Raw genomic sequence first — 12,793 nt, forward strand, 5'->3', positions numbered from 1 at the left:
GTGAAACTTACAGATTAAATGTGTTAGCTGATACCTTGGCCAAACAAGCAGCACAAAATGGAAAAGAACTTCCAGAATATGAGTATGCCAATGTAGAAGTTAGTGTCTTAAAAGAGCTAGATAAAGAGTCAATAGAGAAAGACCTTGTAAATATACAAAACAACAGGGCTTAAAAGAAGAAACTGATCAGTGCAGATTGGCAGGTATACCACCAAAGGAGTACTATGCATACACGACCTCCAAAGGGTTACAGTTGCCATATGTACCATTTCAGTTGGCATGCCAGTTGGTCAAGTTAAATCACCAAATACTGGGCCATATAGGAACTGATAGGTTATGGGCAGTTGTAAAAGAAAAGTATTGGAACCCAAATTTAAAAAAGGTCTGCAAACTGATTATAGAAGAATGTTTAATCTGTCTGCAGGTAAATGCTAAAAGCAAAAGGCCTCAGTTACATCGAGTACAGCCAGCGGATGGGCCATGGTATGCAGTTGAAATAGATTATGCAGGTCCATTACCAACAACAAAGGGAGGTTACAGATATCTACTAGTAGTAGTGGACGTCTTTTCAAAATGGGTAGAAGCAATTCCTACCAAAACCATGACAGCAAAGGCAACAGCAGAAGCCTTATGGAAAAATATTTTCTGTCATTGGGGATGGCCACGGGTCATAGAGTCAGACAATGGCCCACAGTTTGTTAGTGATCTCATTAAACAAATGTGTAATTTGTTAGGCATACAGCAAAGGTTTCATGTACCATACCATCCACAATCTAATGGCATTGTAGAACGTATGAATCGGACGTTAAAAGAACGTCTAAAAAGGCATGCTTGGAAAAGGGCAATACATGGGTACATCATCTGCCTGGTATTTTAATGGGTATTCGAGCAACACCAAACAGCAAAACAGGTATTTCCCCATATGAAATAATGACAGGCCACAAAATGCCCATACAATTACCATTTGATCCAGATTTACCTAATGGTAGGCCCATGCTAGAAATTAGCAAACATCAGGAATGGCTAAAACAACTTACTAGTATATGTGACTATAATGCAAGGGAGCAAGTGTTCCATCTATGGAAAAAGGTGCCAATAATACCAGCTGAAGAAAACCTCGCCTGTGGAACCAAAGTATTGGTAAAAACATTCCAAATGGAAGGACCATGGGCTAGCAATTGGCAACGCCCTTTTGAAGTAGTGGAACAAATTGGACCATTAGTGTACAAAATCAAAGGAAAAAAGAAAAACAGAACAATGTTGGTACATAAAGATAAACTAAGAATGATAAAAAATAGTGAACAATGTAAATCTGATTAAATGTATTCTTTTGTAGGTTTCCAACAGAGAAAACCCTAATGAAATTGACATGGTTTAAAGTGCATCCTTTTGGAAATCCAGTTTCGGATGACCAAAGGCAAAATGATTCAACAATGGAATTTCTAATTAAAGGATGTTTTTTTAAATTGATAATAGCTATCATATTAACTATTATTGTATTGCTTAGTATTAAATTATACTTACAACCTGTTAATCAAACTGTAAAGTTACATAAGAGAGAGAGTAAAGAAATGTGGAAAAATGAACAAGACTGGTCACCATCTTTTAACACTTTTTTAGCAAGACAATGCTGGTATGCAAAAAGCATGAATGTTTCTAATTGTTGGGTATGTAGTTTAATACCAAAAATAACAGGGGTAATGCCTCTAATACCTATTCCACTAACTTCTCTTAGTAGTTGGAGAGTATTAATAAATGAAACAGGAGATCAAGTTATAAATGTACAATTACGTAAAGCAAGAGTACAGTTATCTGCTATAGTGCAGGGGATCACATGTTTTCAACAAAATGGAACTGCTCCAGTGGGTAATAGCAATTGTATTCAAACAATTGAAATGATAAATTTTCACAACCACATACCAGTACGTGGAGTATTTTCTCATGGTTTTCCTATTTTAATACCAATTAAGGGTCAGTTAATATTAAGTGACACAGCAGTATTTCATTTTTCACAAAATGACAAAAATGACTGTAAAACTAATATTACATGTTGGAGAAGTAAAACAGATTAAAAAATTACAGTTGTACATGATAAAACTCCTACTATGGGGCAGGTAAATGGCAGTCTGGTAAATAGCAGTGTTGCTCTATCAGATGGGTTATATTACATCTGTGGTAAATATGCTTATAAATGGTTACCAAAGGGATGGGATGGCACCTGTTATATAGGATTAGTGGTACCAGCAATGCATCATGTAAAAGAGTTACCAAAAGGAAACATTAGGAATACAAAAAAGAAAAGGGATATATTACCTGTAATTGAAAGTCCAGAAAATCCAGTAGACACCTTAGATACATCACGTATATATCATCAAAATCTTGATTATATTAAATTAAAAGATATGGATTTAGGAGATGATGTAATCTCTGGAGCAGGTATTTTCCCTTGGTATGGGGCTGCAAAAGCCATCTGGGAACTGAGAAAACTATCTAAACTAGTTGAGGTATTGGCAAATGCCACTTTCAATGCAGTCCTTGACATTACTGTTGAAATGACAGCAATACGAACTATGGTTTTGCAAAATCGAATGGCATTACATTACATATTAGCATCACAAGGGGGTACATGTGCTTTAATAGGAGAACAATGCTGTACATTTATTCCAGACAAAACAGAATCTGTAAAAGCACATTTAGAAGTGATTGCACAAGTGTCTCAACACACTAGAAAAAACTGGAATGATGACTGGAGTGAATGGTTTAGTAATCTATTTACAGGATGGACAGGAAAAATCACTGTATTTTTAATTTCTTTTATTGTTATTGTAATGCTTGGTTGCATATTATTTACATGTATTAAAGTCTGCTTAGAAAACGCTAGTCAAGTTACTGTTGTTAATTGTCATAATGAAAAAGTATTACCAAATAATGCTGAATTTATTTCTCTAGTTTAAAATAAAAAAGATGGAATTGTTAGAGTGTGCTCAACAATATACTAAGGTTGAAAGTAATTTTGCTGCAATTATGCAACATAAATAAGGTATAAGATAAAGCTTGCTTAAATGTAGAAATAGAGTTTAGTAATATGTAATCAGCATCCATACTAAATTACCATGGCTTGGAAAAGGAATCTGCTGAATGGACATTTTCCCTTACAAACTTAAAAACAGGATGTATGCAAGAGCAAAAATACAAAATCTGCTTTTAAAGAATGGACATTTTTCCCTTACAGACTTAAAAACAGGATGTATGCAAGAGCAAAAAATGCAAAAGCTGCTTTTAAAGAATGGACAATGACACTGTGGCAATGTGTTTCCTCAAAAATATGTTTTTCTGCATGGAAAACAGGATATGACACAAGAACAGATGTTCTCATACAAAGATCTAAATAAAATACAGGATATTCACACTGTCAGAACAATGTGTTTCTTCAAAAAAATGTTTTTCTACATGGACAACAGGACATGCTTATCAGCATTGGCACAAGAACATATGTTCTTATACACAGATCCAAACAGAATACAGAACAATGTGTTTCCTCAAAAATATGTTTTTTTGCATGAACAACAGGGCACTGTTACAGGATATTCACACTGTCAGAAAAGCTGGTCTCTTACAAGACATTGTTAAACAAGGAAGCTTAGTATTGTTTCTACAGGATAAGCAATTCTCCAAAATAGAATACCAAGAGGACTAAAACTGTATATAAAGAGCTGTATAAATCCAGTTATGTTAGAGGTATGGTAGGGACTCATTTGTCCTAAGGTAAATGTTATATCTCTCACATCATCTGAACTATATGAGAAGTAAAGTTTGAACAGTACTTTAAACTGCAACGTTGTTCCGTTTGGTTTATTATAAAAGTTATTTGTTACTGCTCTCTAAAGTTGATGCTGCAAAGTATATTCTCTCATCAGTGTATATTCTGCAAGTTTCTGTATGCAACAGACTGTGAATGCAAATATAACCAGACTTTGAATTTTAGCATAATCCAGCCAGCAAGACTGAGTGTCTTAAGAACACTTCAAATCCATCACACCAAGCAGTAAGCAGCTCCATGTAATTTTTCAGTGGCAAACTAGCCTGCATTTGAACCTACAATCTGCATTCAAACACAGGAGGAGTGATGGTAAGCCCTGCAGAGGGTCACTTCAGTTAAATTGCAGTAACTAACATTTGTACGTATGTGTAAATCCTAAACAGAAGTATTCCAGTTTATGCAGCTTGCAGTAGTATAGTTTTTTAGACGTCTACATCCGGAGTGAGACTGAAGTTCCAGTCGCAGTGCCATAACTTCGCTAAGAAAAGGGGAATATCCACTAGCACAGCAGTCCGCTGCCTGTTGTGCTTTCCCAGCTTCTCGAGTGACTTTGAAAAATTTTCAGCCATCTGCAACAACAGCCTGATCACCTGTTTTCTTGCTCACTGGTAAGACTTTTTTTCTACGTCACATTTTTTTTTTTTAGTATGGATGCTATCAGGCAGAATTCTAGCAAATGTAAGCCAAGTTTTACTCTTAATGTAGCAGAACAACCAGATAAAATATGGAGTAAATTGCAATGTTGGTATACACAACACATTAGTAAGTGTAAAACCTTGTTAGGGCAAGTTGACATACCAGCATTATGTAAGTGGATTGTAACATTTGATTGGTATTTGCAATAAAAAAATGAAGTATATCATAGTAAATGTTTATTGTGTGATTCAAAGGAAACTGCATTTTGTGTAATATGCCATAAACAAGTATTGCATGATATTGCTAAAAACTAGACTGTGCAGACAGATCTGTTCATGATAAAGAATTAATTAAGGATACACAGTTTTCATTATATCCAGATGTAAAGCAGTTATGTCCTGTCAGTACATTAATTTCTGAATTACAACAGCAATCAAATCTGTTATTGACAGAGTCCCCTGTAGATCTTGTAACTCCCTTTAAAAATTATGTACAAGGCATTTTACAAATGGAAAAGCCACTGACTATAGCAGACTTACATAAATTCATGGGAATCATGAATTACAATAGGGAATTTATAGAGGATTATGCAGCCGTGGCTGCTCCCCTATACAAAATGTTACATGAACAAAAGAACTCCACCTTTTTAGAGTGGGGATCTCATGAAGAGGAGGCATTTTCACAGATAAAAATAAAACTAGCACAAGCTACAGAACTAATAGCGCCCACTCCAAGGTTACCATTTGTGTTACAAGCAGCAGCAGAAAAAAAACACTGTCTGTGGTACTACTACAGGAATGGCCACATGGCAGTGACAACAGAATGGAAAAAAACATTACGCCCAGTCACTTTCTTTATCAGAAAGATGACTCCAGTGGAATTGGGCTACCATCCATGTATACAGCAGTTATTAGCCATTTACTGGGGTATTAAACAAACTGAATATTTGACCGTATTTTCCAGCATTATAGTACAAACACCACATCAAGCTGTAAAAGCTTTGATAGACAGTTTTGAAATGAATAAAATTACAGATGGTATTAGTCAGGCAGTCTTTGCAAAATGGATGGCACTTTTTGGAATGAAAACTGTTACTATACAGACAGGGGATAAATACCATTTGTCAAACCATATGGGATATGAAGGAAAACAGCATAACTGTTTAGAAAAGATAATGTCACCTGAGGTGCAATTTTTAGCATCTGATTTTGATCACTTTAAGCCATCCATCTTTGTGGATGGAACACGATATTGGGACCAAGGCAGATACTGGACAGGATTTGCCATAGTTCCAGAGAATCCACAGCTGGGTTCTCCTGAACTAATCAAGTTATCAGGGCATATGTCAGCTCAAAGAACTGAACTGGAGGCAGTATTGTATGTGCTAAAGTATTACAATCCTATTAACATTTTTTCAGATAGTGCTTATGTAGTAAATTCTTTAAGACTACATATGGAAACCTGGGTAAGACGAGGATTTGTGGATAGTGTAGGTAAACCATTACGGCATGCAGAAGTATTAAAAGACATATATAAAGTTATAACAATGTCAAAACAACAAGGACAGTATAGCATCTTAAAAGTAAAAGCACATCAAAAGCCGACCAGTGAAACTTACAGATAAAATGTGTTAGCTGATACCTTGGCGAAACAAGCAGCACAAAATGGAAAAGAACTTCCAGAATATGAGTATGCCAATGTAGAAGTTAGTGTCTTAAAAGAGCTAGATAAAGAGTCAATAGAGAAAGACCTTGTAAATATACAAAAACAACAGGGCTTAAAAGAAGAAACCAATCAGTGCAGATTGGCAGGTATACCACCAAAGGAGTACTATGCATACACAATCTCCAAAGGGTTACAGTTGCCATATGTACCATTTCAGTTGGCACGCCAGTTGGTCAAGTTAAATCACCAAATACTGGGCCATATAGGAACTGATAAGTTATGGGCAGTTGTAAAAGAAAAGTATTGGAACCCAAATTTAAAAAAGGTCTGCAAACTGATTATAGAAGAATGTTTAATCTGTCTGCAGGTAAATGCTAAAAGCAAAAGGCCTCAGTTACATCGGGTACAGCCAGCGGATGGGCCATGGTATGCAGTTCAAATAGATTATGCAGGTCCATTACCAACAACAAAGGGAGGTTACAGATATCTACTAGTAGTAGTGGACGTCTTTTCAAAATGGGTAGAAGCAATTCCTACCAAAACCATGACAGCAAAGGCAACAACAGAAGCCTTATGGAAAAATATTTTCTGTCATTGGGGATGGCCACGGGTCATAGAGTCAGACAATGGCCCACAGTTTGTTAGTGATCTCATTAAACCAATGTGTAATTTGTTAGGCATACAGCAAAGGTTTCATGTACCATACCATCCACAATCTAATGGCATTGTAGAACGTATGAATCGGACGTTAAAAGAACGTCTAAAAAAGGCATGCTTGGAAAAGGGCAATACATGGGTACATCATCTGCCTGGTATTTTAATGGGTATTCGAGCAACACCAAACAGCAAAACAGGTATTTCCCTATATGAAATAATGACAGGCCACAAAATGCCCATACAATTACCATTTGATCCAGATTTACCTAATGGTAGGCCCATGCTAGAAATTAGCAAACATCAGGAATGGCTAAAACAACTTACTAGTATATGTGACTATAATGCAAGGGAGCAAGCGTTCCATCTATGGAAAAAGCTGCCAATAATACCAGCTGAAGAAAACCTTCCCTGTGGAACCAAAGTATTGGTAAAAACATTCCAAATGGAAGGACCATGGGCTAGCAATTGGCAAGGCCCTTTTGAAGTAGTGGAACAAATTGGACCATTAGTGTACAAACTCAAAGGAAAAAAGAAAAACAGAACAATGTTGGTACATAAACTAAGAATGATAAAAAATAGTTTCCAACAGAGAAAACCCTAATTAAATTGACATGGTTTAAAGTGCATCCTTTTGGAAATCCAGTTTCAGATGACCAAAGGTAAAATGATTCAACAATGGAATTTCTATTTAAAGGATGTTTTTTTAAATTGATAATAACTATCATATTAACTATTATTGTATTGCTTAGTATTAAATTATACTTACAATCTGTTAATCAAACTGTAAAGTTACATAAGAGAGAGAGTAAAGAAATGTGGAAAAATGAACAAGACTGGTCACCATCTTTTAACACTTTTTTAGCAAGACAATGTTGGTATGCAAAAAGCATGAATGTTTCTAATTGTTGGGTATGTAGTTTAATACCAAAAATAACAGGGGTAATGCCTCTAATACCTATTCCACTAAATTCTCTTAGTAGTTGGAGAGTATTAATAAATGAAACAGGAGATCAAGTTATAAATGTGCAATTACGTAAAGCAAGAGTACAGTTATCTGCTATAGTGCAGGGGATCACATGTTTTCAACAAAATGGAACTGTTCCAGTGGGTAATAGCAATTGTATTCAAACAATTGAAATGATAAATTTTCACAACCACATACCAGTGCGTGGAGTATTTTCTCATGGTTTTCCTATTTTAATACCAATTAAGGGTCAGTTAATATTAAGTGACACAGCAGTATTTCATTTTTCACAAAATGACAAAAAGGACTGTAAAACTAATATTACATGTTGGAGAAGTAAAACAGATAAAAACTTTACAGTTGTACATGATAAAACTCCTACTATGGGGCAAGTAAATGGCAGTCTGGTAAATAGCAGTGTTGCTCTATCAGATGGGTTATATTACATCTGTGGTAAATATGCTTATAAATGGTTACCAAAGGGATGGGATGGCACCTGTTATATAGGATTAGTGGTACCAGCAATGCATCATGTAAAAGAGTTACCAAAAGGAAACATTAGTAATACAAAAAGAAAAGGGATATATTACCTGTAATTGAAAGTCCAGAAAATCCAGTAGACACCTTAGATACATCACGATATATCATCAAAATCTTGATTATATTAAATTAAAAGATATGGATTTAGGAGATGATGTAATCTCTGGAGCAGATATTTTCCCTTGGTACGGGTTGCAAAAGCCATCTGGGAATTGAGAAAACTAAACTAGTTGAGGTATTGGCAAATGCCACTTTCAATGCAGTCCTTGACATTACTGTCGAAATGACAGCAATACGAACTATGGTTTTGCAAAATCGAATGGCATTAGATTACATATTAGCATCACAGGGGGGTACACGTGCTTTAATAGGAGAACAATGTTGTACATTTATTCCAGACAAAACAGAATCTGTAAAAGCACATTTAGAAGTGATTGCACAAGTGTCTCAACACACTAGAAAAAACTGGAATGATGACTGGAGTGAATGGTTTAGTAATCTATTTACAGGATGGACAGGAAAAATCACTGTATTTTTAATTTCTTTTATTGTTATTGTAATGCTTGGTTGCATATTATTTACATGTATTAAAGTCTGCTTAGAAAACGCTAGTCAAGTTACTGTTGTTAATTGTCATAATGAAAAAGTATTACCAAATAATGCTGAATTTATTTCTCTAGTTTAAAATAAAAAAGATGGAATTGTTAGAGTGTGCTCAACAATATACTAAGGTTGAAAGTAATTTTGCTGCAATTATGCAACATAAATAAGGTATAAGATAAAGCTTGCTTAAATGTAGAAATAGAGTTTAGTAATATGTAATCAGCATCCATACTAAATTACCATGGCTTGGAAAAGGAATCTGCTGAATGGACATTTTTCCCTTACAAACTTAAAAACAGGATGTATGCAAGAGCAAAAATACAAAATCTGCTTTTAAAGAATGGACATTTTTCCCTTACAGACTTAAAAACAGGATGTATGCAAGAGCAAAAAATGCAAAAGCTGCTTTTAAAGAATGGACAATGACACTGTGGCAATGTGTTTCCTCAAAAATATGTTTTTCTGCATGGAAAACAGGATATGACACAAGAACAGATGTTCTCATACAAAGATCTAAATAAAATACAGGATATTCACACTGTCAGAACAATGTGTTTCTTCAAAAAAATGTTTTTCTACATGGACAACAGGACATGCTTATCAGCATTGGCACAAGAACATATGTTCTTATACACAGATCCAAACAGAATACAGAACAATGTGTTTCCTCAAAAATATGTTTTTTTGCATGAACAACAGGGCACTGTTACAGGATATTCACACTGTCAGAAAAGCTGGTCTCTTACAAGACATTGTTAAACAAGGAAGCTTAGTATTGTTTCTACAGGATAAGCAATTCTCCAAAATAGAATACCAAGAGGACTAAAACTGTATATAAAGAGCTGTATAAATCCAGTTATGTTAGAGGTATGGTAGGGACTCATTTGTCCTAAGGTAAATGTTATATCTCTCACATCATCTGAACTATATGAGAAGTAAAGTTTGAACAGTACTTTAAACTGCAACGTTGTTCCGTTTGGTTTATTATAAAAAGTTATTTGTTACTGCTCTCTAAAGTTGATGCTGCAAAGTATATTCTCTCATCAGTGTATATTCTGCAAGTTTCTGTATGCAACAGACTGTGAATGCAAATATAACCAGACTTTGAATTTTAGCATAATCCAGCCAGCAAGACTGAGTGTCTTAAGAACACTTCAAATCCATCACACCAAGCAGTAAGCAGCTCCATGTAATTTTTTCAGTGGCAAACTAGCCTGCATTTGAACCTACAATCTGCATTCAAACACAGGAGGAGTGATGGTAAGCCCTGCAGAGGGTCACTTCAGTTAAATTGCAGTAACTAACATTTGTACGTATGTGTAAATCCTAAACAGAAGTATTCCAGTTTATGCAGCTTGCAGTAGTATAGTTTTTTAGACGTCTACATCCGGAGTGAGACTGAAGTTCCAGTCGCAGTGCCATAACTTCGCTAAGAAAAGGGGAATATCCACTAGCACAGCAGTCCGCTGCCTGTTGTGCTTTCCCAGCTTCTCGAGTGACTTTGAAAAATTTTCAGCCATCTGCAACAACAGCCTGATCACCTGTTTTCTTGCTCACTGGTAAGACTTTTTTTCTACGTCACATTTTTTTTTTTTTTAGTATGGATGCTATCAGGCAGAATTCTAGCAAATGTAAGCCAAGTTTTACTCTTAATGTAGCAGAACAACCAGATAAAATATGGAGTAAATTGCAATGTTGGTATACACAACACATTAGTAAGTGTAAAACCTTGTTAGGGCAAGTTGACATACCAGCATTATGTAAGTGGATTGTAACATTTGATTGGTATTTGCAATAAAAAAATGAAGTATATCATAGTAAATGTTTATTGTGTGATTCAAAGGAAACTGCATTTTGTGTAATATGCCATAAACAAGTATTGCATGATATTGCTAAAAAACTAGACTGTGCAGACAGATCTGTTCATGATAAAGAATTAATTAAGGATACACAGTTTTCATTATATCCAGATGTAAAGCAGTTATGTCCTGTCAGTACATTAATTTCTGAATTACAACAGCAATCAAATCTGTTATTGACAGAGTCCCCTGTAGATCTTGTAACTCCCTTTAAAAATTATGTACAAGGCATTTTACAAATGGAAAAGCCACTGACTATAGCAGACTTACATAAATTCATGGGAATCATGAATTACAATAGGGAATTTATAGAGGATTATGCAGCCGTGGCTGCTCCCCTATACAAAATGTTACATGAACAAAAGAACTCCACCTTTTTAGAGTGGGGATCTCATGAAGAGGAGGCATTTTCACAGATAAAAATAAAACTAGCACAAGCTACAGAACTAATAGCGCCCACTCCAAGGTTACCATTTGTGTTACAAGCAGCAGGAAAAAAAAACACTGTCTGTGGTACTACTACAGGAATGGCCACATGGCAGTGACAACAGAATGGAAAAAAACATTACGCCCAGTCACTTTCTTTATCAGAAAGATGACTCCAGTGGAATTGGGCTACCATCCATGTATACAGCAGTTATTAGCCATTTACTGGGGTATTAAACAAACTGAATATTTGACCGTATTTTCCAGCATTATAGTACAAACACCACATCAAGCTGTAAAAGCTTTGATAGACAGTTTTGAAATGAATAAAATTACAGATGGTATTAGTCAGGCAGTCTTTGCAAAATGGATGGCACTTTTTGGAATGAAAACTGTTACTATACAGACAGGGGATAAATACCATTTGTCAAACCATATGGGATATGAAGGAAAACAGCATAACTGTTTAGAAAAGATAATGTCACCTGAGGTGCAATTTTAGCATCTGATTTTGATCACTTTAAGCCATCCATCTTTGTGGATGGAACACGATATTGGGACCAAGGCAGATACTGGACAGGATTTGCCATAGTTCCAGAGAATCCACAGCTGGGTTCTCCTGAACTAATCAAGTTATCAGGGCATATGTCAGCTCAAAGAACTGAACTGGAGGCAGTATTGTATGTGCTAAAGTATTACAATCCTATTAACATTTTTTCAGATAGTGCTTATGTAGTAAATTCTTTAAGACTACATATGGAAACCTGGGTAAGACGAGGATTTGTGGATAGTGTAGGTAAACCATTACGGCATGCAGAAGTATTAAAAGACATATATAAAGTTATAACAATGTCAAAACAACAAGGACAGTATAGCATCTTAAAAGTAAAAGCACATCAAAAGCCGACCAGTGAAACTTACAGATAAAATGTGTTAGCTGATACCTTGGCGAAACAAGCAGCACAAAATGGAAAAGAACTTCCAGAATATGAGTATGCCAATGTAGAAGTTAGTGTCTTAAAAGAGCTAGATAAAGAGTCAATAGAGAAAGACCTTGTAAATATACAAAAACAACAGGGCTTAAAAGAAGAAACCAATCAGTGCAGATTGGCAGGTATACCACCAAAGGAGTACTATGCATACACAATCTCCAAAGGGTTACAGTTGCCATATGTACCATTTCAGTTGGCACGCCAGTTGGTCAAGTTAAATCACCAAATACTGGGCCATATAGGAACTGATAAGTTATGGGCAGTTGTAAAAGAAAAGTATTGGAACCCAAATTTAAAAAGGTCTGCAAACTGATTATAGAAGAATGTTTAATCTGTCTGCAGGTAAATGCTAAAAGCAAAAGGCCTCAGTTACATCGGGTACAGCCAGCGGATGGGCCATGGTATGCAGTTCAAATAGATTATGCAGGTCCATTACCAACAACAAAGGGAGGTTACAGATATCTACTAGTAGTAGTGGACGTCTTTTCAAAATGGGTAGAAGCAATTCCTACCAAAACCATGACAGCAAAGGCAACAACAGAAGCCTTATGGAAAAATATTTTCTGTCATTGGGGATGGCCACGGGTCATAGAGTCAGACAATGGCCCACAGTTTGTTAGTGATCTCATTA

This window comes from Protopterus annectens, chromosome 17.part0, assembly GCF_019279795.1.
Source record: "Protopterus annectens isolate FY-2018-M chromosome 17.part0, PAN1.0, whole genome shotgun sequence".
Taxonomy (NCBI): Eukaryota; Metazoa; Chordata; order Ceratodontiformes; family Protopteridae; genus Protopterus; species Protopterus annectens.